The sequence below is a fragment of the Ceratotherium simum genome, chromosome 15 (genome assembly GCF_057802395.1).
Source record: "Ceratotherium simum simum isolate JZ-2026a chromosome 15, ASM5780239v1, whole genome shotgun sequence".
NCBI lineage: Eukaryota > Metazoa > Chordata > Mammalia > Perissodactyla > Rhinocerotidae > Ceratotherium > Ceratotherium simum.
This window is the reverse complement of record NC_141914.1, coordinates 47,341,902-47,368,065: the sequence shown is the minus strand read 5'-3', so window position 1 is coordinate 47,368,065 and position 26,164 is coordinate 47,341,902. Positions and strand designations below refer to the sequence as shown.

At 38.1% G+C, this 26,164-nt stretch overlaps 1 protein-coding gene and 1 long non-coding RNA gene across 4 annotated transcripts in view; one reads left to right on the top strand and one right to left on the bottom strand.

Moving 5' to 3' along the window:
- The window catches only part of NLGN1 (neuroligin 1), an 862,047-nt gene that overhangs the window by 787,539 nt on the left and 48,344 nt on the right, over positions 1-26,164 (top strand). The gene's annotated exons all lie outside the window — the stretch shown is intronic.
- The window catches only part of LOC147915202 (uncharacterized), an 89,329-nt gene continuing 72,149 nt past the window's right edge, over positions 8,985-26,164 (bottom strand). Inside the window, exons 2-3 of the long non-coding RNA XR_015554501.1 lie at positions 9,454-9,564; positions 8,985-9,080 (exon numbers count right to left, since the gene is read on the bottom strand). This is a non-coding gene — a long non-coding RNA (uncharacterized LOC147915202). The remainder of the gene's footprint in view (positions 9,081-9,453; positions 9,565-26,164) is intronic.

Genomic DNA, 26,164 nt, shown 5'->3' with positions numbered 1-26,164 from the left:
GTATAATCAGAGGTCACAGTGGAAATCGACTAGTATAGATTGGCCAAACATTCACACGGACTAGGAGTAGGCTGCAGTTCATTGTGCTCATACCAGGTTCATCAAGTGCCAGGCCTAGAGAGTAAAACTAACTCCTAGACTCCAAATATTGGAGGTCACTGGGCTACTCATACTCTGCCAAGGTTGATGAGGATTAACTAGCAAGGCAGCAGCTCTAAACCTGTAAGTTGAATCTTCAGTAACGTATATATAGACTGTATTCTAAAAGGCAGAGACTGGCAATAATTAACTTAAAGCTTTGGTTCTTAAAAAGATTTTCATTAATTTAATGCATTCACTTAAGTAGCATCATTTTATTCACTAACGCCTGTTGTGTACCTGGCAATAGTCTCTAAACTTTTTATAATCTAGAATTTTGTCATACTCAATTTTTATCCCCAGAACCTAACACAACTTTATTGCTGTTGTTAGTGCTATAGAGTCGATTCTGACTCCTAGGGACTCTGAGTACAGCTGAGTGGAAACCTGCCCAATCTTTTTGTGCCATCCTCTCACCTTAGACAATGTTCCACTGCTATTCATAGGGTTTTCGTGACTAATTTTTTTCAGAAGTGGGTGGCCAGGTCCTTCTTCCTAGTCTGTCTGGTTTGGAAGCTCCACTGAAACCTGTCCATCATAGGTGACCCTGCTGGTATTTGAAATACTGGTGGCATAGCTTTCAGCATCACAGCAATATGCAGCCGCCACAGTATGACGACCAACAGACAGGTGGTGGATTCCCTGACTGGGAAAGAAACCCTGGCCATGCTGGTGAGAGCACTGAATCTTAACCACTAGACCACCAGGGCTGACTAACATAACTTTATAGCTACTGATAAATGGAGGGTAATTCTGTATCAACTTTTCTCTTGTTTTATTCACTTGTTAGGTAATCTGAAGATCAACTTTCCTAGGCTCTCCCAATAGTTATGCAAAATTATACTTATGTTTTCATTTACATTCATTTGTAAACTAAAATAAAGTTGAGATCCATTTTCAAAAGTCTTCATTTTGAGTTTTACTCATCTTGGATACACTCTACATACAATGTTATCAATTAAAATGTGGATGTGTTTAGAAAATTTTTTTTTTTAATTTTTTATTTATTTATTTATTTTTCCCCCAAAACCCCAGTAGATAGTTGTATGTCATAGCTGCACATCCTTCTAGTTGCTGTATGTGGGATGCGGCCTCAGCATGGCCGGAGAAGCAGTGCGTCGGTGCGCGCCCGGGATCCGAACCCGGGCCGCCAGTAGCGGAGCGCGCACACTTAACTGCTAAGCCACGGGGCCGGCCCCTAGAAAATTTTTATAACCAACTACCATGGCTAATGATCTTAACTTTCATGCACAAAAGTTTCTATTTCATTAAAATTTTGCTATCTTTTGTAGAATGGACCTTTTTTCTGTAGCATTTTCACTGATCATAGATCAAAAAGCACCCAGAAATATTTTTGGATTTATTTTATATAACAAATATTCATATGGCACTTAACAAATCGAAAAATAAATCAGTTAAATTTTAAATAGTGGCCAATAATCAATGTTGTCAAGATCTACAATGTATAGAAAAAAATAGCTAACACATGTAGAACTTTGTATATGCCAGGATCTATCCTGAGTGCTTTAAATATGTTGACTTTACCAATCTTTACATCAACTTATAAGTAGGAACTGCTATTGTCTCCATTTTACAGATGAAGAAAACTGGAGGTTAAGTAGCTTTCCCAAGGTCATTCAGCTTGCAGGCGGAGAAGTGGGAATTAAACTCAGGTGGTCAAGCCCCAAAGTCTGTGCTTTTAATGAATATTTCATTCTGTCTATTTAGAACAAAGTCTTTTGTAACATTTTTTTTGTTACTGGGGATGCATGGATGGCAAAAAAAATCACTATCCTTTTTAGCCATCACCTTTGCTGAAATGTTGGGGAGGCCATGCCCACAGAAGGTGAGAAAGTGTTACACATCCAATTTTAACAAGTAGAGCACAGGATTGAAAAGACAGGACAAATTTCAACAATGTACTGTGTGTGTTGTGATCTAATGATGAGCCAAAATTCTTTATATGTCTTGAAGCCAACACTACTAAGATAATGAGTTTTTCTTTAGCCATTTCTTCAAGACTATAGATTAAGTACAAGTGAAGTGATCTCTGGTTGAGAGCAACAGAAGATAACTCTGACTATCCTAAGCAAAAGGAAAAATATTGGAACAATAGTGGGAGGACACAGAATCACAGGAAGGCTGGAAAACCAAGCTTGGAAACTAGCAGGAACTAAGTCATCTTGGTGGAGAAGGAAAGCAGAACAATAGGCACGGTTTATATCAAGTACAGAATGGTCAAGGGAGCAATACCAGAATGAATGAATTCCAAGTATTTTCAATCTGTTTGCTGCTCTACTCAAATTCTAGATTAAAATGCTAATAAAGGAGGACCCAATTAGCCTAGCTTCAGTAACATGTTTCTTCCTTGGCTGGAAGAGGGAGGGGACTGGAATACAATCCTGCTAGGCTATGGTCAATGAGGACAACATACCTTTCCTAAAGAAAACCGAGCTTGCTATTAGAAAATGGAAATAGTTATGGGCAGTCAAAATCCCACAAATATCCGTGGTTGCAACCTTCAAAACAATTACCTTCATCGCGTGTGTATGTAGGTGGGTGTATTAAAGCATTCTGTTGTGAAAACTACTCTAAAATTGTATTTTATTAAAGTATTTTTCCAATCATAAAAGTAACACATATCCACTGTAGAAAATTTGGAAAGTACACAAAATGTCACCTATAATCTCAAGAACTATCTAGTAATAACATTCTCACGTTTTCCCTTTTTTTCTTTCTGCAGATAGTTATACATACCCATATGTCCATGAACTATATAATAAAAAATTGTGACAAATCCTGTAATTTTGCACTATGCCTTTGTCAGTAGATTATTGTTTTCATACATCATTAATCTTCAAAAATATGAAAATATGATTCCATTAAATAGATCATCATATATAATGTACCATCCCACATTGCTGTACATTTAGGTTAATAAGTAATATTGATAATAGAGAAAATAAAAATAAAGTACCTAATATTTGTTGAGCACATGCTGTGTGTCAGACATTCTGCAGAGTGCTTTACACAAAGTCTCATTTTACAGAAGTGGAAACTAAAGCTTAGGGAGATAAACTTCCCAAAGCTCAAAGAGCTAGTGACTACAGGGTTGGGATTGAACCCAGATGCTCTTTTGAGCCTGTGTTCTTATTGCTAGCTATAACTTTGTGTTATCATTAAATATATTATGATATATGTCCTTATATATAAATACTTTGTACATCTTACTTACTTGAGATAAATTCCTAGATGGGAAATCATTGAATCAAAGAGTGTGAAAATTTACAAAGCCCTTGATGCATTTCGCCTCTACAGATATGCTAATTTTTACTCCTCTTGGCAGAATATGAGAATGCTCATTTTGTAACACTATTCCCAGCATTGGGCATTATTATATAAATTTTCAGATTTTTAAAATTGGGATCTTATTTTTATCTGCATTTTTTTTTCATATTCAGAATTTTTATTGGAAAATCCTGACATAGGGTGATGTGTGGATGGGCTGCATAAACAACAGACAACACACTAACACACTACTAGAAAAAGTTGTTCTTCTGTGCTGTATTATTTCCTGTTTGTTTCTTGTTGTTTTTTTTTTCACTTTTTTTTGTTGTTGTTTAGTGTGGTAACATTGGTTTATAACATTGTATAAATTTCAGCTGTACATCATTATACTTCTAATTCTGCATGGATTACATCATGTTCTCATGTTCACCACCCAAGTACTAACTACAATCCATCGCCATACACACATGCCTAATTATCCCTTTTGCCCTCCTCCCCCCCACCCTTCCCCTCTGGTAACCACCAATCCAATCTCTGTCTCTATGTGTTTGTTTGTTGTTGTTATTGCATTTTTTAATTAATAATGAGACTAGCTATATTTCCATTAATTATTTTTGTCTGTATTGTAATTAAGTGACATTCACTGAACCATAGTTACCTAGTTAGCCCTCCTTTGACGACTTGTCTCTTTAGCCATCAGGCACAAATATTCCAATCTCATGAAGTATAAGGCACTGATAACCTTTTTTCTCACCCCAGAGAAGTAGTATCCTCTGAGTCTGCAACTGTGTATGTCCCAAGGGTAGAAATCGGCTCCAGTTTGTTCTTGCCTCTCCTGGTCTCTTTTGCTTAGTGCACTGCTGAGATCAGTTCTGAGTCTCCCTCCTCTCAGTTCTGCCTTCTCTTTGCTGCACCACATGGCCTCTCCTCAGCAGTGCAGGTCCCTGACAGCTTGCTCGCCCTGTGGATGGGCAGCTTAAAAATTAAAACCTGGAGATCCAGGGATTGAAAATTTGAATGGATAAGGTCCAACCAGAAGTAGGGATCAAGATGTCAGAAAATCCTTAAATTCTTCTCAGAGCTTAAATGTAAAAGGAGAGGGCAACATTGAAAGAGATTTCTCATATATAAACGTGTCCCCCCCGATTGCCATCCACTCCCAACTAAAGCTTTTTCCTATCATGTGAGGTAAAGAAATCTCATTTAGAAGAACAAGATGATGAGTCTAGGGTGATGATAACTGTCCACTGCCCCTTCTTTCTTTCCATGGTTCTCCTTTTCCTAATTCACCCAGACTTTTAAGTAAAGTTTTTTGTTAAAGGCAGATTTTTTCCCTTTGTGTTCTCTTTTTCATTCAGATTTCTTTCCATTCATTTTCTCTCTCTGCTTCTTATTTTCTGATCATTGTCTCGTTTTTTTCTTATGCTTCTTTCTCTTTCGTTTGTTTCTCTGTTTCTTTCTTTTTCTTATTATGCTCTCAATCTACTTCTTTCTTCTCTTCTGCCTATTTTGGCATGTCCCTATCTCTTGACATCTCTCTACCTTTTTTCTTATCTCTCTCCCTTGAAACATGTCCTCTGTACACAATACCCATGGTACTTGAGGAATTTGGGTAAAATGACCTGGATCCAAATATAAACCCTCTTGCCCGCCTAAGCTAAACACAGAGGGCTTGGTATTTCATTCCTGTTCCCTCTTCTCTTAAATAGCCATGTCTATTTCCAAATGAAAAGACTGCTAATGATCTAGCAGGTTCACAGTGTAGATGGAATCCAATTATCTGCTGTTTGGTGCACAATAATGGCTTTTGTGTCTGCCAGCCGTGCACCAGGTGGTGACAATAGCGTATCTATTTTATTCCTAAGCATGAGGGTGTTTTTCTACTAAAAAAAAAGAGATAAAAAATCCTGAAAAATAGTTTTGAAACTCAAAGTATTTTATCTAAAAGGTCAGAGATTCAATGGAATTCTATTGTCTTTTTCTTGATATTTAAGTTGCCATTTTTCTGTAATATTAGCCGTGATGTGTGTATGTTTTCAACCTGGGTTCGCTCTGTCCCCTACTATTAGACTTTGCCTTAGACTCATAATCCTGCCTGCTTTTCAGAATGTTCCTTTTTCCATGGCAACAGAGATGCAAATGAAGAATTCTGGGTTACTGTAGGGAAGAAGTAGAGGAGAACCTGATCGTGACTCATCCCTAAATCTGTTATTCGAGAATAAATATCTGCAACAGTAATATAAGAGGTTAGCACTCACAGAAGTCAGTGAGCTGCACATGAGCGGAAAAGGGCAGGATTTTAGCCCTCAGTGAGTGCTGAAACATGTCAGTCAAGTAAATTGCCCTTATTTTTCTGTTATAAGTTCAGGATTTTTTTTTTCTTATAAAAGAGAAAGCACTTCCTTTACAAGTTTTTTTTTTTTTTTGACAGATTTGAATGTGTCACTGAACAGATATGTCCATATGAAGTGCTTGTTTACTGAAGCACACACTTAAGATCTTCTCCTATGATTATTAGAGTTCTTGGCCATGTCTACCCACCATCTCACATCCCTGACTAGCAGAAATTCCCTGATGCTGCAGTGACCTAGACAAGAGGAGTAATTTTCTCCCCCTGTGCAGTCTGGCAAAGGTTACTATTCCAGTTGCTACTAAGGATTTGCTTCACTGAGAGATAGTTAATTCTTGTTGGAAGGTCCTGGGGTGGGCAGAGAGTGGGAGGTGAGGGTTATGTAAGCATTCACCCCTGCAGATTAGTTGGTTGCACATTTGTTCTTGGACAGCTGGAGGCAGATGGATCTTAGGAGAAAGAGAAGCCATTGGAAATATGCTTTCCTGTGGTGCTTTGTCTCAGGACTTTCTTCTCTTGCCTAGGGCACTGCAATTCCATCATCAACCATGCTGTTTCAGCTACAGAAGGCAGATATAGATCTGATACTTCCAGGGTCCCCAGATATCTATGAAGGAGTGGATGAAAGATCAGAGAGCACCCTACCATTGCTTCTCCTCCAGCATCACCAACATAGGATGCCATCTCACATGGGTATAGACTAGGGCTTGTGGAATTGTAGCTCATGAAGCAGGATCTTGAAAGAGGCAGATTTTTTATTAACTATATTTATACAGAATTTGTAGATTTAAATGATAAAGCTGTGGCTATTCTGTTATTATTAGAGATTTAATCCAATCATTCTTTATTAAAAAAAAAAATTACCATAGCAACACAGACACAAAACAGACTTCCTGGGTAGATATTATAATTTGATTCAGATAATATAGAACTTCTATTGGAGTTGTTATTTTAAAATTATAATGATTATACAGATATTTTTCTCAAAGCATTTAATAGTAACAATTTTAGGGAAAGGAACTCACACCCCAAATACATTTTTTTATCTTTCAATTAAACATAAGAGACAACAGACTTGTATCTGCTTAAATGAAATTAAATCAGATGGTAAATATTAATTGAATATAGATTATTTTTCCAAATCTCTAATTTTTTTACAACAATGGGGTTTTTTGTTTTGTCTTTTAAAATTTTATAAAATTAACATATTATTAGCTCAAGTCTTTAATAACTTCTACTGTCAGAGTAGTTTTGCTGTTCTTTAAGGACAATGAATCATATTTTAACAATAAAAAAATCAAATGAATATATTTTAACATTTCACAACACTCTAGACTTGTTTCCAGAGGGAGAAATAGTTTTTGTGTATCCAAAAAAAGTTTTTAGCTTAAAATTTGATTAAGCAAAAGCATGCATTCATTTCATTTCCACTGTATGTAAAGAAATCTTTATTGAATGTTCCAACTGATCAGTCACTGGATTTCATAAGATAAACTTATTCATGAATGGTAACTGAAGTGGAGTGTGTCAGATTCTGTTGGTATTTGCTCCACTAAGCATAGGGTTGTTTTTTTCCCTAAATAATGAAGTTTGAGGTGAAAGTTCTGAGACAGCATTAGCTCACGAAGAAGCAAAAATGTAATCTGATTAGCAGGATTTTTATCTATGCATGATAAATTATAGAAGATTATGTCGTTTCCATGGCTAACGCTGTAGAAAAACTTGCATAGATGACGATTTGGGTGGTTAAAATGAATATTCTTTCCTCTCCAAGACTGCTTAGTATACTATCTACCACAACTTTCCAACTTTTGAATTTCTAGGCAGGTAAAACATTAAAATGCATATTAACTAAACTTCAAGCAGGGTTTTTTTTAGATGCCACTTGTAAATCCTTCTGGATTACTCACCTCCAGATAGAATATCTTAGTCTGCAGGGATTTACTGAAGAAGGATTTAAATGTGATAGCCAGCAATGAGTTGGCAGAAATGGAATTTAGGAAACTAATCTCGTGATCATGTGATTGCAAAGTCTTTTGATCCAGAAATTATGTAATTGTGCTTAACACAAATAGTTAGCAAATTATTGTGGCACTTTTATTAATTTCAAATAATTCAAAATAAAAAACCATTTTATGTGTTCAACAAATGTGTCAAGTGACATAAAATATAATTGTGGTAATTTTACCCTTAGGAATCCACTGAATTTTCCTTCTAAGAAAACTAAGATATTCAAAACAAAGCACTTGAAGATTTAACATTGATTCTGTCATATTCCCTTTTCAGAATACGATTAGCCTGAAGTTAAAGCTAAATATTACATCATTACAATTTTCAAAAAGAAAATGGAGATGTTTAGAATTCCACTGCTCATTCTTACTTCAGCGCTTCTTTCATAACTAGTCTGTACAACTCTCCAAATTTAATACTAAATGAAAATTTTAACTTTAGTTAACATTGAAAAATCAAAGTAACCGTATTTTAGTTACTGAAAATAATATTTTAACGCTTATTATGGCAGTCACTTTTAAAGTTTTCAACTCTTCAGGACTTTTACATGTTTTTGTCGTCACAGTGTCTGCATATGTGCAATTTTTCTGTATTTCTTTTTAAGTTGTACTAACATAGGCTTTGGAAATTAAGTCTCACAATAGCAAAATAATGAGCTAAGTCACCTGAAGATATGTCCCTCTCTCTAAGTTCTATGATTTTGCATTTAAATAGAAAATACTCAGATGACTATAAGTTGTATATATTTTTAAAGAGGAAATAGGGTAACACAAATTCTGCTTAGAAAGCGTGTGCTCTTTTAATTTTAATATGTTTCCACAATGTATTCTAGAGAAGGATCTGTTTTAAAGACTGTGTCCCAGAACTTCTAAATTCAACCTTAGAAGGTTCTTGTGAGGATTACTGAGGTAACTACATGTGTGAAGTGCTTCAGTGCAGTGCCTGGTACCCAGTGCCCAATAGGCCATGATTATTTTTATTAACTATCTTAAGCAACATAGATGAAGTGGATATGGAAATTCATGTGGTTAATTTCATCAGTCTAGAACCCAAAAGAACAAATGGAGCAACTGAGCAACACCTCATTTGTTGAAGTCCAAATGAGTCTACCAAAACTCTCCAGATATGATGACCATATTTGTTTCAAACCAAAAATAAGAACATATGATTTGATTTCAAATCAAGAAAATGCTGCATGCATTCTCAAAATATTCACAGATCATCTCCTGAGCAGGGACTTCCAAGGTCCTTGAGGAGGCATCGTGTTCCTTTCTTCATTCAGTCTCCTCTGTGTCTGTGATGAGAGAAGAGAAATCAGATGGTGTTCTCAGGACTGATATCAGCTTACAGCCACCAAGGTCAAGGAGGCAGGTCCAGATCAAGGAGGCAATATCAGGTACCACATAAACAGGGCCAGTCCTTGGCAAAATTGTGAATTATGTTTTAGCTAGAACACCTTACCATCTTTCTGGAGAGAGCCCTCTTTTGCCTCACACTGCTTCCCTTGACTCATAGGCTTCCCCTCAAACCCTTCACTTGTCAAGAACTCTCATCACTGCTCTCCACCGAGGTCCCCCACCCCCAGACAAGGAATGAGTACCTTGTGTTCTAGACTCATCCCGTCACTGCTCTTCACTCAGACTGCTTTGGAAGCCTATAGAAATTACCTCCCGGAGTTTCCCAGGCTTTCTTTTCAGCTCTTGGTAACATAAGGCATCCTAAGATCTTTGCTGAGAACTGCTTGCTGGACTTCCCATCTTAGCTGGCATTCTGAAGACCTGTGTGGAAGGGGGAAAGAGCATTAGAACCCAGGCAGCGCCATATGTTCCTATCCTTGTGAAACTGATGGGCTTTAGAAGGCAGAGATATGCCGTTACTTACCCAGCAAGACCTCGTACAGGGTCTGGAAAAACCCTGGTGTGAGCCTCCTAGATTATCTGAGAGAACCTATGTCTGTTTGAGACCGCCTGCGTACTGCCTTATCATCCCTTTCTCTGGACCCTGGACCACTGTCAGAATTATAATGAGACACACACATCAAAGACTTGCAATGGCTGAAACAACCCTGCCCAGCCCCAAGGCTGCTGGTTTACCCTTTTATGGGAAAAGTGAAAGGATATTAAGAATTCTCTTCCTCTTTCCTCTTCTTCCAGAGTGGAGAGATTTTCAAGCCGAATGCTGCTTATGTTTTGAGGGTTTATACTTCTGGAGAACTAAGTGGAGTCTGAAAAGAGTGAAAAGAACAGTAAATAAGAAATATCTGGGTGCTCAGGCCTAGGAGGTTAGTGTTCAGGCATGAGAGATGTGGAGGGTCCATGAGGACTCTACATTGTTTTGTTTAGCTCATCCATGATGAGGAAGGCAAGATTTGGGAACGGAAAGTACTAATAATGAATAAAGATAACATACTTGGCCAGTGTACTCCCCTATTACATCTCCTGGTATAATGGCCCTGCCCAGATCATACATAGGATGAGACCCCCCACAGGTTCTCCAGCCATAGGCACAGGACCTGGCATGAAGTAGGCACTCAATACGTGTCTGTCAACAAATGCACCAGGACAGGGATATAGCAAAGTGAGATTTTGTTCTCAGCTCAATTAGGAATAAAATAAGTATTTTTTCTATTACAAAGAAATTGATTCATATTGTCTTGCCAAGCTAAGTGTGTGAACTGAATGGATTTTATTATAATCCAGATGTATATGGTTGCTACACATGGATGCCACAGACTATGAGAAATTTCCACAATAAGGATATTTTATACTCCAGGATACTTTTCTTATCCTATTCTCCAAGTAAGACATTCAAAAATAATTGTCCCCAAAGACATTTGCTTGTACCTTTTCATAACCATTAATAATTCTTTGTTTGTATGTCTTGCCACCTCACCAAACTATAATCTCTTTTTCTTCTTTGAACCCTTCACAGTGTCAAGCATAGAAATTTGCACATTCTAGGCCTTCTAAAAGTTGAATTAATATTCTTGCTAGAGATGTACGAATGAATTTCTCTTAATTCAAATATATGCAAGCTAGAACTGCTGCCAAATTCTAATTGGTAAATAATGCAAACATTGCTTGTGTTTGCTTTGCTTTCTTTGAATACTGCCTATATTTTTCAAATCTCTTGACACTTTTTAAAACAAAGCCTTAGAAAAGGCAAATCAATTTCTTTTAACAGAGACTTCTTAAGAATGCCTTTTAGGGACATGAATTAATGATATAAAAAGGGCATCCACTCCCCATTATTTCCAGATCATGAAAATATCATTCATTTCCAATTCTATGCTTCCTGCATGACCACCCAAAGGAAAGCGGCAGTCTGACTTTGCATTTTCATTTCAGACACAGAGTAGTCTGTGGGAGGTAGGGAGACATGGTTGAATTCAATCAGATCAAACTTTATTTCTCTTAGCAGAACTTGTATTAAATCTGTGAAGCAAAGAGCAGGGGTTGGGTGATCTGATTTGCTACCACAGCTCAACAGTGAGTTTATTCAAACAAGAAGAGGAAACAAATGGTAGGTCAATGCAGATGACTCACCATTACTGTAGCTGACATGACCCCCATTTCAAGCACCTTATTTAAATCTGATCAGCATTGCTTCAGAGAGCTAAGTCTGGTATCAGAGATAGTCTAGGTCCTCACTGAAAGTTCCCTAACCCTCTCTAATATTGCTGGCATATACCTGGCCTTAAGTAGCTTGTATTTATAAATCCGATAGCCTATCCATATGTTGCCTTCAAAGGTGTACCATTATTAAAAGATAGTGCCATTACAGGGAAAAAGGAATGATCATTTATCAATCATGAAAGCCAAGAAGATAAGCACAGTGCCTAGAACATCAATGCAATCAGTGAAGACCCAAAGGAGGTCAGCAGAAGACCTAAAAGAGCTGACTACTCATCTTTCTTCCTTTTTCTGTGTTTGTGAGGGTCTTTAGTGTATTTGCAGCAGGGAGAAATGTATGTGTCATAGCCTAATGATATAAGCAGGTAGTAATTCTATGTTTTTAACTGAGATGCTGCTACTGTTGTTTTGATGATTGTTAAATCCTTTCTCCAGCCTTCCCTGTGACTGCACCATTACTCTTCTTTCTTTCTTTTTTTTCAAGAGTATTTTTTTTTCTTTTGAGGAAGATTGACCCTGTGCTAACATCTATTGCCAATCTTCCTCTTTTTCTTTTTTCTCCCCAAAGCCCCAGTACATAGTTGTATATCATAGTTGTAGAGTTGTAGCTCTTCTATGTGGGGCGCCGCCTCAGCACGGGTTGATGAGCAATGAGCAGGTCCGTGCCCAGGATCTGAACCGGCAACCCCCAGGCCACCAAAGGGGAACGTGGGGAACTTAACCTCTACACCACCGGGCTGGCTTCTCTTATATCTTTCTTACTGCAATCTTGAGCACTGTGCATTATACATACTTCAGATGAGGATATAGAAGAACATCACAGTTTGTTGTTTCTCAATACATGTCACCATGAAAATAGTACTTATCCTGTATTTTCCAGTGGATCTTTCCACCACACAGTGGTAGACATATTCCTGCAGGTAAATGTCTAATAAAGTGGTTAGGTCAGATGAGAATATGTGTTTATTTGAGTATACAGATCATCATTCTGGAGGAAGGGTGATGTTCACCACACTGGTATATCCCCACTGGAGCTACTCTGGTGCCTGTCTACCTCTCTACTTTCATCTCCTACTACCCTCACCCAGATCACCAAGCCTTAGGCACCCTGGCATTATCTCTCTTTCTAGACCCACCAAGGTCATTCCTATCTTATGGACTTTCTGTTGCCTCTTCCTGGAGTATTCTTCCCCAGATCATCACCTGGCAGGCTCTCCCTTAACATTTGCGTCTGAGCTCATTTATCACTTCCATAAAATTCACATCATCTCTACTCCCCAGCCCCTTCTTCAAACACTAGTGCCAGTTTTTATCTGTCACATCACCTCGTTTGATATTCTTCATTTCATTTATCACTATCTAAATTTATCATATTTATCTTCTTATTTGTTACCTTGTATTCCTCTCTTCTCTACTGTGAAAGATCTATGAGATTAAGGGCTTTGTCTCTATTGCCCACTGTTGTATCTCCAGCACCTTGAGGAGTACCTGGCACACAGTAGGTATACAACAAATATTTGTTGAATAAATTAATGTGCCCTTCAAAGTGTATTGTAGGCAGGATTAATGAAGGCAGCTGGTGTTAGCAAAGGTGGCAGTGGAGACCACTGCCTATTTTCCCCAATGACTAGATTTTCTGAGGCCCTGAAACGTCATAGAATTTAGAAGCTGGAAAGAGCTTGAGGCCCAAAGAAAACGAGATCCTCAGTCTCTTGGCTAATAATTGGCAGAACTGACACCAAGTCCAAAGTCTTTGTACCGCTTTCCTTCTCCCTACCAACCCCCACCTTCAGACCTTGAGGCTCTAAACTCTACTCTCCTACTACCTTTATTACAAATGGCATTTTTAAATATAGAGAAGTTTATTAGTTTTCCATAGATGCTACAACAAGTTACCTCAAATGTAGTGGGATAAAACAACACAGGTATTATCTTACAATTGTGCATGTTAGAAGTCTGACACAGGTCTCCCTGGGCTAAAATTAAAGTGTCAGCAAGATGACATTCCCTTCTGGAGGCTCTGGTAGGGAATCCATTTCTTTGCCTTTTCTGGCTTGTAGAAGCCAACCATGTTACCTGGATTATGGCCTCTTCCTCCATCTTCCAAGGAAGCAATGGCTAGCCAAGTCCTTCTCACACTGCATCACTCTGACCTTCTCTTCTGCCTCCCTCTTCCACATTTAAGGACTCTTGTGATAACATTAGGCCACCTGCATAATCCTGGATAATGTCATTATCTTAAAGTCAGCTAATGAGCCATCTTAATTCCACCTGCAATCTTTCTCTGTGTAAGGTAACATATGCCCAAATTCTGGGGAATAGGCTGTGGGCATCTCTTGGGGGCATTGTTCATCCTACAAGAAGCAATATGAAAAAAATTTCGATAAGTCTCCCTCTTCCAAAATTACCGTACCATAGTTTACATTTTGGAGTATGTGGCACCATTTGAGTTGTAGGCAATTTTTGGTGTTCATAAATTCTGCTGAAGTAGTTGCCCACATCCATAGTTAATTTTTATCTTAAAGTGTAATTTTCCAAAAGTTAAAAGGACTCTCATATAAGTTTAAGATTAAACACATGTCAAAGATTTTATTCACCTTATTAACTAATAAAGGACCCATGACTGTTAGACTGGTTCAGAGGAGTATATGAGGAACAGACGTGTATATAATCAATCAAAAGAATGTTGAATGGTTTTGCTAAGGTTAAGAAACAAAACTATTTAATAACTATAAAAGTATAACTTTTGGGGTTATTTTATTCTACCAGAGAAATCTACTAGTCAAGATGTAACTTCACAGTGTCTGCACTGCCATCAAATATCTAACTGCATTCTCTTAGATGATTTTTTAATCCTTGGTGTTCCTGTTATAACAATGATACTGAAAAGAACTAAGGTCATTTTCCTGCTTTACTTCCAAGTTTTCGATAATTTTTCTTAACATTTTAGAAAAATTTCTAAAAGAATTATTGAATTAAAAGTTATGCATAATTTTAAGGTCACAATTTACTTTGGAAAACTATTACATTTGTAGGTGATGATTCATAGAGTTTGTCTCCCTTGGATTTAAGATTAGGGATGAAGCCTGGCTTTGTGATGCTATTTTACCAAACCTAATTTACAATTATTTGTCTTAAATTTTGTGCTTTTTGTTTTAAGGATTAACAATATCTATGAAACACTGTTTTAGCACTTTAACCATAAATCATTTAAGACATTACTCAAAAGATTTTGACTCACTCTAAGGTTTTTTTTGATGTTATTCTAAATTAATTAGCTATAGAAGAGAATAGAATGTCTTTTAGAATATTTGCTATTTGTTTTTAACAACACAAACCAGAGTCCAGATTTTCAGAAATAAAATTAAGCAATGCCTGTTATGTCCTCAAAATTTAAACATTCCCACTATTTTCATTGTTTCTTTAGAATCGTCATATTTGCCATGTATTGAGTTTCTGAATTATGCAGTTATTTACCTGGATTTGCATTAGTTATTCTGAAACGCTTAGTAAATTGCTGTAAAACTAGCTTATAGAAACAGATACTAGTGAATTGTTAGCCTTCTTTGCCATGCAACAACAGTGGTCCTTATTAAAAGTGTTTGTAAGGACTTCCCATATTTATGGACACACATTTTAGTGTTATCTTCTGAGATAATGCTTATATCTTTAAGAATGGACCCATACTCACTGGTCCCTTTGTGCCCCTTTTGGTTATCTAAGATGGTAGATTCCAAAACATTCAGTTACGAAGTTTTTAGAAAGCTTTCTGTTGTTTTTTATTTTTATTTTTTAAGTATAGCAATAACCTAGTGTACAGTTTGACTGAGTCTTGGCTATTTATAGTATAGAAAACCCAGAATAACAGTGGTTTATGAAGTAGGTGATTATTTGTTTCTCAAGTAAAAGAAAGTCACAGATGATCAGTCAGATGGAACAATGGTTATCAGGGACTCAGGAGTCTATAATCCTAGCTGGGTTCCTTCTTAAAGGTCATTTTATAGTCCAAGATGGTAGTGTCTTAGAAATTCAAACGCTTACACTTAAATGTTATTGTCTAAAACTGACCTGGGAAATGTAGTTTTTTGTTGGATGAATTGATGCCCAGAATAAAATCAGGAAAAGAAGGGAAAAATGAATCTCCAGTGGCAATGAGCAGTTTCTGCCACACTTAATTATTTAAACTATTAGAATCTGATGGAATTGACATATAGCTCAAATCAAAGTCAAGACTTCTGAATTTCAGGTCCAATTATTATTAATTAGGAGTTTTCCCTAGTTAAATTACCTAAAGTTTGAACCTCAAATCATCATCTGACTTAACAGTGAACATATCTTGGGTTTCTGCCAGTTCAAAAATTCAATGATTTTATACTATATTGCAATTTATATTTTTCTATTTTTATAACATTTCTTTCTTGGCTTAGGAGACAAATTATGGTTGGATTTACCAATTATCATACAGGCTTCTGGTATGCTCAAGACATAAACTAAGAACTTTTTGGAGAAATATTTAAGCCCGGAGAGTGCCACTTGCTGTCCCACTAATAAATACGTGACACTTCCAGAAGCCTGTGGATAAGCTTCAAAGCAGAAATACCTATTTAAAATTGTATCTCCTGACTAGGATTGAGCCAAGACACTGAATGCTTTCCTTCACCTGAAACTTTGAGAACTATTTGCATAGTAGGAGTATAAATCTTAGCTAATCCAGCAGGAGGGAAAGTATTTGTTTTGTACTGAGAAAATTTTGTTTCAGGCGGAGTGAAGACATTTGACTGATGATTGTCATCTTTTATACGACTTGTAACTGTGATAGATGGTCTGGAGCTTCAGTGATTCATGATGGCATTCGGAGGCACGTAAAAAAGCAGCTAACTCAAATGAAGGAGTCAGTAAAACATCACAGCAAATGTAGGTCACAGAAAACCATGGAAATCTGACAGAAGGACAGTGTGTTGCCAATGAATATACTTGGGGGACAGTAAAAGAAAACTATTTCTACACTAATCACTGGCTCCAAATAAAATCGTGTTTTTATCTTTTCTGCTGCAGCCTCCCAGCGTGACCAACTTCTCCCTCCATTCCTTTCACTCTTCCAAACTCCCTCACCACACAGAGCCAAATGGTTTTATGTTTGCTGCCTCTTAAATAGTCAAATCTCCTTAATATTCAGAGGAGAAAAATGTGACCCGGAGGAGATTCATGACAACCCCACAGGGTGAGTTTTTGTCAGGACAGAGATTAGAAATCCAATTTGACTGGATTTCCAATCCACTTTCAATTGCATTACTGTGTTTTTTAATAACTCCTGTTAAATTGTGCCCTGTCCAGGTTAGGGTATCTGGTTAGTAGCTAAGCTGAGGCCAGAATCTGGATTCCTCCCACTGGCTCCCTAATACCTCCCTTTATACACCTTGTCGTCAGCAAATGGATTTGCATTCTAAGTTTTTTTTTAAAAAAAAGCTTCATGGAGACAATGAGAGAGATAAACAGAGGGGTATAGGGCTCCCCCAGGACAGAACACATGAAACCACAACAAATGGTGACTCCCTGTCATGAGGATGAGCCAGTTCGTGCTGTCTAGACTGATCCTTATTTCATTCATTCTTTCAAATATTTTTTGGACACATATTATGTACCATGTACTATGCAAGGTGCTGGGGATTCAAGGGGAAAAAAACTCTGTTCTTTCATCTTCCAGTTATGTTGGCCTTAAGCAATGGGTAGATGGAAGTGCCCTTTGCTGAAATGCAGAAGACTGTATGAAAAGCAAAATTGCAGGAGAAGAGCAAGAAATACTTCAGGCTGTCAATCAATGATAATTACCTCCCAGGCCACGTCTTTCTCTGTATTCACAATATTTAGGAGCTGAAGTTCCGCAGGATAGTTTAGATGTCAGGTTGTGATGCTGGGTTAGCTCAGAGAACCCTGAAATCAAGATCTGTCATGTGTAGTTGGTAGATGTCACACATCCCTTTCCATCTCAAAATACCGTTCCCATTGACCTGTCAGGTACCTGAGTCACATCATTAGTAATATTGCTTCTGCTATGTCATTGCTGAAGGCCTTATTGTAATAGACATATGTAATTTATTCAGAAGTAATGTTTTACCAAGTTAGTCTCTGTATTAGTGTCCTAGGGCTGCCATAGCAAGGTACCACAAACTTGGTTGTTTAAAACAACAAGAATTTATTCTATTATAGTTCTGGAAGTTAGAAACCTGAATACAAGGTGTTGACAAGGTCATGCTCCTTCCAAAGCCTCTAGATGAGGATCCTTCCTTGCCTTTTCCAGCTTCTGGTAGCCTTAGGTATTCCTCAGCTTATAGCAGCATAACTCCAATCTCTGCCTCTGACATCTCATGCCGTTTTCTCCTCTCATGTTTGCTTCTTATAAGGACCCAAGTCTTGTTGAATTTAGGGCCCACCCTACTCCAATGTGACCTCATGTTAACTAATTACATCTGCAATGACCCTATGTCCAAATAAGCTCATATTCTTAGGTAATGAGGGTTAGTACTTATCAGCATATCTTTTGGGGGGACATAATTCAAACTGTACGGTTTCCATTAACACATAAAGTTGTTTACCAGGTTAGTGAGACCTCACCTAGCAGGAAGCAACAACCCTCACAAAATGATACACGAGGTGGACAAGTTTTTAAGAAGTAAAGGGAGAGGGTGAGAGGGCAGAGAAGAAATGTGAAGGAGCATAGAATGAAGCCAGTATGGCAGCCCCAAGTGAGATGTAATAACGGGTAACCCTTGGTCAACTGGAAGACTCTATAAGTATATCTATCAGGCATGAAAGGAGGGCACAATAAGATTATGCCAGCTACAGGAGTGAGGGGGGTAAGGAAGACAAACTTTACCTACTTCATAAGTTTGCCTGGGCCAGAAGACAAATGAACTTTAGAAGCAGAGTTTTGCAATTTAAAGCAAATTAATGAATAATTTCCTCAGAAAATTGTCTTTGGCCCTCTCACAGCTCTTTTATGGCTTACACCATTTTTTTCATGGGAAAAATTAATGCTTTAGACAAGTTGAATCCATACCACTTAAATTCCCTTTAAATAATCAAGCAAGGTTAAAATGAGAATATTCATGGTAATAGAATCTGCCACCAGGGGAATATAGCTTACCAAGAAAACTATGACTAATGCCATTCATTGACCACCCCTTACCTTCCCGAGAGTAATAAGGTAAAATTGCAGTAGGGAGGATTTAAGACAGATAATAAAAATGTTCCCAGTACAGTTTTTTGCAGTATTGCTGCCTCATCTTTCCTTGAGGGAGATTAAGGAATAGGAAAGAGATTATCAGAAGCAGTTTAAGTACAATGCTGCCTTACTTCACTTAGTCTTATACATTTTTCTTAGTTTAACCAAAATCTTTCCTAGCACAACTGCTCTTCTTCTTTGCCTCTCAGCAGAAACAGAGAGTTGCTTTTTCAATAAACAGTGATTATGTCCTTGAGAACATCACCTCACAATAGTACTGCAGCAAAAGTCCGTGCTGTGGACTTGCTTTAAAATGGGGCATCCTCATCTTTGAAAAAGAGATGGGAGCTAACATGACCCTTCAAAATAAGACCACTTTGAAGAGAAGTGCATCAGAACACCATAATTGAGGCATTGCTCACTGATCCTCGTATCAGATAAGTAACCTACATTTCTCAAGCTTTATTTTCCCCCATGGGCTTCATTGTAATTGCAGTTTCTTGGTTCTTGACATTCCCCAAGTTTCCCATTCTGTTCAGGGATCTAACTGACAGTAGCCCATTTTCTATTGTTTGGGAGCATTTCATCAGTTCCGTGAAGTGAAGGATTGCCTCTGGGCTGTTGTTGCCATTTATCGAGACTGGGATGATGCTCTAGTTCTGACAGAACAATCCTGGTTTATGTTCAGCTGATGATTCATTCTGACCTAGATCATTTTCTGCCATATTTGTTCATACTCAGTCTTCCCTCTTTAAAATAAGTACAAAATATCCAAGTTTATTTTAGGCAACTTGTCAAAATATCCAGAAAATGGTTCCCTATTTTTTAAAATACTGGCAAATGCTGTTGTATTAGTCAGGGTTCTTCAGAGAAACAGAACCAATATATACAAAAAGTTTTTTTTGTAAGGAAAGGGCTCATGCAATTATGGAAGCTGAGATGTCCCGAGACCGGCAATCTGTAAGCTGGAGACCCAGGAAAGTTGACACGTAGTTCCAGTCCAAACACCAGCAGGTTCAAGACCCAAGAAGAACCGATGTTTCAGTCTAAGTCCAAAGGCCAGAAAAGCCCAACATCCCAGCTCAACAGTCAGGCCTTCTTATTTGGCCTTTACTCTAGTCAGGTCTTCAGTTGACTAGAGGAGGCCCATCCGCATTCAGGAGGGCAATCTGCTTTACTCAGTCTACAATTCAAATGTTAATCTCATCCAGAAACACTCTTGCAGACACATCCAGAATAATGTTTAGCCAAATGCCTGGGCACTCCATGGCCCAGTCAAGCAGACACATAAAGTTAACCATCACAGTTGTCGGTAGTACTAACTAGTGCCATAATTATACAGATTGTCTGGGACACCCCTCTGGAGTGGGAACCAAGGACACAGGGAACACACAGGTAAGAGGCCTTGTGAAGGAGTAGAGTGGAAATGACAAGGGTTTTCAAGCCATATAGATTGGGTTTGGATCCTGCCTCTTCCACTCTTCAGTTGGGAAAGTTACATAACTTTCCACTCCTCAGTATCTTTTTTGTGTGTGTGTGAGGAAGATCAGCCCCGAGCTGACATCCATGCCAATCCTTCTCTTATTTTTTTGCTGAGGAAGACTGGCTCAGGGCTAACATCTGTGCCTATCTTCCTCCACTTTCTATGGGATGCTGCCACAGCATGGCCTGACAAGCAGTGTGTCGGTGCACACCCAGGATCCAAACCCGGGCTGCCAGCAGTGGAGCATGCGCACTTAACCGCTACACCATGGGCTGGCCGCCACTCTTCAGTATCTTTATCTGTAAAATGGGGATTATTAAACCTACTCCATAGAGTTGCTATGAGAGTATTTCTTGAGGCAGCATCCTCTGATCATCTGCTACATAATCACATAATCAGAGGGGTTGCTTGCTTAGGCAGAGTCCTAGACCCCATCCCTGAAGATACTGATACAATAAATCTGGAATGCAGCCCAGATCTCTGACATTTTAGCAAATATTCCAGATGACTACCAAGCCTGCCAAGCCTAGAGAACCACAGCTGTGAGATTTAAATGTAAACTGTCTGGTACATAGTAGGAGTTCAACAAAACAGATATATCCTGGACAAACCATCAGCTCCTTGAAAACAGAGATGGTGTCTTTTTCACCTTTGTATCCCTGATAGTCCAATGCTTTGGCAAATGACAGATGCTCAGTAAATGTTTGTTGATGCAGATGGTTAAAAATCACAAATCAGAGTTCGAAGCAAAAACCAGGAAAGTCAGAAGATGTTTGGTTCAAGTGAAACAGCATAGAAGCAAGACATACCATCAGAAAATAAGTGGGATTGCAGATTGCAGTTCAGTTTTTCCAAATGTCAGCATTAGGGCAGAAGAGCAGCCACTAGGGATCAGACAGGTAGGAGCCATCAGGAAGGCAGTGGAAGGATGAAGTTAGAAAATATAGTAGATACTGTAGCAGGAAGGGACCAGGTAGAGAGATGATGCTAAACTCATTGGCAATCAGGACTAAGGTGTCCACAAAGTCTGAAGGGCGGGTCACCACAAGCTGGAGAACAGAAACTTTGTCCTGAGTGTCTGAAGCAGAAAATTTGGGCACCTAGCTGAGTTTGGGAATTTGCAGGGAGGTTCTGGTGGGTGAATCACCAGAAGTAGGTAGTTTCAGGGGTGTTACCGGACTAAATAAAAACTAAAAATATACTGAAGGAAAATAGAAGCAGCACTAGTTCTATGATAAAATCAGACCAACCAAGCAGACCTACTCAATCAAAATTTTTGTTCTAAATTAGTATGGAGATCTTCTGCAGAGATGCACCTAGTGGGACCCATTTCACACACTTTCCATCTCTGATCTAGACCTAGGAATATATAATTAATGTTTAATAACTGGAGCAGGGCCGGCCCTGTGGCTTAGTGGTTAAGTGCGTGCGCTCCACTGCTGGCAGCCCGGGTTCGGATCCCGGGCACGCACCGACACACTGCTTCTCCGGCCATGCTGAGGCCGCGTCCCACATACAGCAACTAGAAGGATGTGCAGCTATGACATACAACTACCTACTGGGGCTTTGGGGGAATAAATAAATAAATAAATAAATAAATAAATAAATAAATAAAATTATGCAACTAGAAGGATGTGCAGCTATGACATACAACTATCTACTGGGGCTTTGGGGGAAAAAATAAATAAAATTAAAAAAAAATTTAATAACTGGAGCTAACATGGTTGTTATTGGAATCATAATTAAGCAGTGATTAGATCGTTATGTGCAGAATATCCTGACAAAAGTATTCTTTGGCTACACACACACACTTGAAGACAAAATCAGACAAAGATAGCATTATTTCAAAAATCATAGTGAATTGACCACGTGAAAATGGCCTTACAGATTTGAGAAATATACCTGACATGTGTATACATCAGCTCTTCCATTTTACATCTGATTACCACAGAGATTATCCATAATGATGTGGGGATCTATTTTCCTAGTCTTAACATAATACGGTTTTCTAGGGCATCTCTTTACATATGACTGTGCCTTCTCAGTACCTGAGTTATAGCCTTATGTCTTATTATGCATGTGAAATATTTAGACAGCAATTAGCCCAATGATTCAGTGTATTAATTACTTGCTTTTTAGAAAGTAACATGCCGGCAATCTGCAATGAAAACCACAAAAAAATTCTATGGCAATACAAGTATTTGGGTGTTTTTACAGATAAGCCCATTACATAGAGTCGTTCATGGGGAATAAATGGCAAGCAAAAATAGGATTTATCAGTTAGAGCCCTAAGGGTTGTAGAAAACACAGGAAAATCCAATTAGAACTGCAGGGAGTTGGTTCAATCTCTTAATCGGCACTGCAGCACAGCAGATTAATATTATTGCCTACTATTTAAACTTTATTACTCCATTTTTCTGTCTGTGGTCCTCTGCTTTGCCAGCCCACCTTGAAAAGATGGCAGGCAGAACCATATAATACTTTTTATGGCCTTGGCATCAGCACTGTTTTGTGGCTTGCAAGATAAGTACCATTCTAGAAATGATGAGGTGAGGAAGCAGGTGACACGTTAGCTTGTTTTATAAGCCAGAGTGTGGGGTTGTTTGCCCTGCATTCTAATCACGAAAGCCATCAGCGCGAGCACTTTGCCAGCTCCTACTGACTGACAGCAGAATTTATAGGAGTGATTTTTCTATAGAATTATCCTCATAAAGTCAGAGGCAGCAAGAGACAGTGGCTATACAAAAACTCCACATAGGTTGTGGTCTTGGGTTCCAATGACAGCAAACACACAGATTTATCAAATGACCTTGGGCAAGTCACTCAACTTCTTGGTGTCATGAACAATCCTTGACGTTTATTAAAAGCCAGATTCCTGGATAAGTGGCAGTTACATAAACGTACGTAACTTTTTCTTTACTACAGAAGTGGGTAGAACTTAGTTTCCTGGGTCTGCTGTAACAAATTATCACAAACAGAGTGGCTTAAAGCAACAGAAATTTATCCTCTCAAAGTTCTAGAGGCTAGAAATTCAAAATCAAGTTGTCAACAGGGCCATGCTCCCTCTTAGGTTCTAGGGAAGAGCCTTCCTTGCCTCTTCTGGTGACTCCCAGGAATCTTGGGCATTTCTTGGCTTGTAGCTGCATCATTCTGATCTCTGCCTCCATCAACACATGGCCTCCTCCCCTCTGTGACTGTGTCTGAATGTCCTTCTCTTTTCTTTTATAAAGACACATTCACTGGATTTAGGGTCCACCCTAATCCAGTATGACCTTATCTTAACGAATTATATCTGCCAAGATCGTATTTCTAAATAAATTTACATTCTGAGGTTCCTGGTGGACATGAATTTTGGGGAGACCATGTTCAACCCCCTTCACTGGAAGAATTAAACTTATAGTCCTAAATCTTTTAATATTTTGAGATGAGTAGACACAAGTATGCAAATAATTTAAATCACAAGTCTTGTCATTAATGGGTTAGTGCATACATACATTATACACAGACACAGTCTGCTTGATTTTATGGTATGTTAATTTATGCAGCAAGCATTTATTTTATTTGAAGCTTTTTAGATAGTTAGCAACAATAGAAGCAGATTGTATAATTATGTCTTGCAGTTTATTTCGCAAATATTTCAACTAACAAAAGACTTCTAGGGTTAAGAGTTCATTCTTTTGCTCTACATGGAGACTCGAGAGGCAAAAGTTAATCTGATTCAAAGTTTAGAAAACTGATAAATCAGAGCCTTCTCCCATCCAAAATCAATGCACACATTATTTTATATAGTAAACAGATGTAATATGTGGCTTTCAAAGCAAATAATTTATTTCACAATCCACATGGTTCTCTCTCACTTAATCATTTTTAGAATAAAAGTTTCCTAGGTTAAGTTTGGTGTCTATTTTGCATTGGCACAAGACCTCATTAGATTCAGCTCAGTCAATATATCTGGCCCAGTAAGATTCCTGTTTGGACAAGCAAAGTTTTCTTTTCTCTGAGTTTGCAACTCTCTTCCATTTTTCAGGTTCACAAGACACATGTAAATGTAATCTCCTTCTGCACACCACTGCTTGGTTTCTTTCGTCCGTTTCTTCCCGGGTTTCTTCCCGGGTGTTGATTAGACCACCCCAGTTGCTGTTTGTATCTATTTTACAGTATGGAGTTGTTGAATTGATATAAATGGAAGTGTGTTTATTTGAAAATATAACTTTTTTCCTTATACTTTTACCATTCTAAGGTTGTATTTTACTTTTTAAAGTATACCACTAATCTTTTTTTCACATTTTCAAAATCAATTCTCACGTTTCATCTAATTTTTTTGCCTAGATTCTTACATGTTTTGCGCTACCAGAGAGGGGAGTAGCCGGTCTCCGCTCCTTCAGGGATTTTATACATCTGTTCTGTAAATCACTGAGAATATTTTCCCTTCTTCTAACAGGGTTCTCACATTGATCAGAGGAGAACTGACAACTTCACATTGTTCTTATCCCTCGCAGCACCTCCCACATCTCCTCCTACCCCTGCCTTGCTACCTAAATATGTGCTTTATCTAGCTTATTCTCCCTTTGTGCCAGATCAGTGTGCCAGTTCTGCTTTTTATATTTATCGTTAATCTAGTCAATGTCTTTTTGGTCCTTGATGACAAATTCCTACAGGGAAAGCTCAAATCTGTGTAATTTTCTTGGCAACTAAACCAAGCAACGTATCACATGCAATTAAGTTCCTAACGAGCTTGGTCTTCTCCCTTAGCTTTTAGGACACTTTTCCAGTCTCTTTCCCTCTCTCTTTTTCCTCTGTCTGTCACTTAATGTTGGTATTCTCCAGGTTTTCTTCCTTCTCACTATTTCTTTACCTTATCTCACCCACTTACCTGCCTTCAACTAACCTGCCCACTGGCCCCTCTCAAATCAGCGTGTGCAGACAGACATCTTTTCCTGACTTCTAAATATGTATCCTAGATCCAGAAGTATTTTGTTGACAACTGAATATCTCATGTGTGCTTCTTTAAGAAATGTTTTTCAAACTTTTCTAACTGCTGCCCACAGAAATAAATGTATTTTGCATCTCAAATCACAAAGTATACCCAAAGACAGAAAAAGGTCACATGATTTGGTGTCCCCAGCATGACCATAATTTAACAAATCACTGTTACCTCCCAAATTGCTCCTCCTTCTGTATTTTCTCTCCTGGTTAATAAGACCCCAATACGAAGTCTGAAAGTTATTTTGAACTCTTCTTACTTCTTACTATTTCTTACCAAGTTGGCCATAAAGTCGTAAACATTCTACTTCTTAAATATCTCTCAGTTTTAACCCCAACTCTCCATCCCACTGCATATTATTGCACGACAATCCTGATGGTTCTGCTTATCTCTTATCTGTCTCATGAACATTTAATTCATCTTCCATACCCCTGCATAAATTATTTTCCTTAACCTTCTGTTTGCTTATCTTTCTCCTTCTACATAGCAACAACTTTCTACAGATGGACAAGAAATAACACCTTTCCTGAGTTACTTACAAGCCACTGGAGGAAACAGGATTGTAAACTAATAATTACCATACCACATATAAAAATGGTCTCCTAGAAATTGGAGCAATTTCAACATCTCGAAAAAAGATGCAACATGGAAATCCAAAGGAATCACCTAACATAACTTAAAGTTGCTATCTTGAAGAAGTAAGCCTATATACTCACCTGGCATCTCCCACCTCTATCTCTCCCTTTAGGAAGTGCGTGAAGCTAACTGAACTTTTTTATACTATTCTTTCATCTGGGAAGATCACTGAAATACTTTTCCAGAACCCCCAGGACATCAGGGAACATGCTTTGAACATCGTGGATATAGTCCAACACACTCTTTTTTAGAGATAAAGACTCTGAGGCCAAGAAGGGACAATCGATTGGTCCAAGTTCAGAGAGCTTCTCAGGGGTTAAGTCAAAAGGAAAACCCAAACTTTCCAAGTAATAGCCCTTTTTTTGTGTGTGTGAGGAAGATTAGCCCTGAGCTAATATCCATTGCCAATCCTCCTCTTTTT